The 1727-nt window shown below is 31.3% G+C and overlaps 1 non-coding gene across 1 annotated transcript; it reads right to left on the bottom strand.

Annotated features, from left to right (window-relative positions):
- Positions 1-1372: 1372 nt before the first annotated feature.
- On the bottom strand, positions 1373-1476 carry LOC112804254 (small nucleolar RNA R71). The gene has a single exon (XR_003202870.1). It is a non-coding gene; the product is annotated as a small nucleolar RNA R71 (small nucleolar RNA).
- Between the last annotated feature and the right edge of the window lie 251 nt (positions 1477-1727).

Here is a 1727-nt window from a genome sequence, read left to right on the forward strand (position 1 = left end):
TTCAATTTTAAAAATCTTATCTTTTCAAAATCTTTTTCAAAAATCATCTCTTTTTCATTTTTTATAATTTTCGAAAATTTCAAAATCTTTGTCAAAATATTTTCAAAAATCTTTTTCTTATCTTTATATCAAATTTTCGAAAATTAGCTAACAATTAATATGATTGGTTCAAAAATTTGAAGTTTGTTACTTTCTTGTTAAGAAAGGTTCAATCTTTAAGTTTTAGAATCTTATCTTGTAGTTTCTTGTTAGTTGAGTCTTTTTAAAAATTAAATCTTTTTCAAAATATCTTTTTATTAAAATTTTTATCTTATCTTTTTATCTTTTATCTTATCTTTTTCAAAAATTTTATCTTTTTCAAAATTTGATTTCAAAATATCTTATCTTACTTCTTATCCTCTTATCTTTTTCAAAATTTGATTTCAAAACTTTTTCAATTAACTAACTAACTTTTTGTTTGTTTCTTTTCTTTTTCAAAACCACCTAACTACTTTTCCCTCTCTAATTTTCGAAAATTCTCCCTCCCTTTTTCAAAAATTCTTTTTGTTTTAAAATTTTTAATTTCAATTATATTTTGTCTTTGATTTTCAAAAATTACTAACCTCTTTTTCAAAAATTATTTTCGAAAATTTCTCTTCTCTTCTCTTCTCTTATTCTATTTAATTAATTAATTACTAACACTTCTTCTCACCTCTCTTCATCTAAGAATCCAAACTTCTTATATCCCTTGTATTTGGATTCTTTACCCCTTTCTTCTTCTACTAACATAAAGGAATCTCTATACTGTGACATAGAGGATTCCTCTTTCTTTTCTTGTTTTCTTCTCTTTCATATGAGCAGGAACAGGAAAAAAGGCACTCTTGTTGAAATTGATCCAGAACCTGAAAGGACTCTGAAGAGAAAATTAAGAGAAGCTAAATTACAACAATCCAGAAATAACCTTTCAGAAATTTTTGAACAGGAGAAGGAGATGGCAGCCGAAAATAATAATAATAATAATGCAAGGAGAATGCTTGGTGACTTCACAAAGCCAACGTCAAAGTTTGATGGAAGAAGCATCTCCATTCCTGCCATTGGAGCCAATAACTTTGAGCTTAAGCCTCAACTAGTTGCATTAATGCAACAAAACTGCAAGTTTTATGGACTTCCATCTGAAGATCCTTATCAGTTTTTAACTGAGTTCTTGCAGATCTGTGAGACTGTAAAGACGAATGGAGTTGATCCTGAAGTCTACAGACTCATGCTTTTCCCTTTTGCTGTAAGAGACAGAGCTAGAATATGGTTGGATTCACAACCTAAGGATAGCCTGGACTCCTGGGATAAGCTGGTCACTGCCTTCTTGGATAAATTCTTTCCTCTTCAAAAGCTGAGCAAGCTGAGAATGGATGTTCAAACCTTCAAACAAAAAGATGGTGAATCCCTCTATGAAGCTTGGGAAAGATACAAGCAGCTGACCAAAAGATGTCCATCTGACATGTTTTCAGAATGGACCATGTTAGATATATTCTATTATGGTCTCTCTGAATTTTCGAAAATGTCACTGGACCATTCTGCAGGTGGATCTATTCACCTGAAGAAAATGCCTGAAGAGGCTCAAGAACTCATTGACATGGTTGCAAACAACCAGTTCATGTATACCTCTGAGAGGAATTCCGTGAATAATGGGATACCTCAGAAGAAAGGAGTTCTTGAAATTGATGCTCTGAATGCCATATTAGCTCAGAACA

The sequence above is a fragment of the Arachis hypogaea genome, chromosome 5 (genome assembly GCF_003086295.3).
Source record: "Arachis hypogaea cultivar Tifrunner chromosome 5, arahy.Tifrunner.gnm2.J5K5, whole genome shotgun sequence".
Classification (NCBI taxonomy): domain Eukaryota; kingdom Viridiplantae; phylum Streptophyta; class Magnoliopsida; order Fabales; family Fabaceae; genus Arachis; species Arachis hypogaea.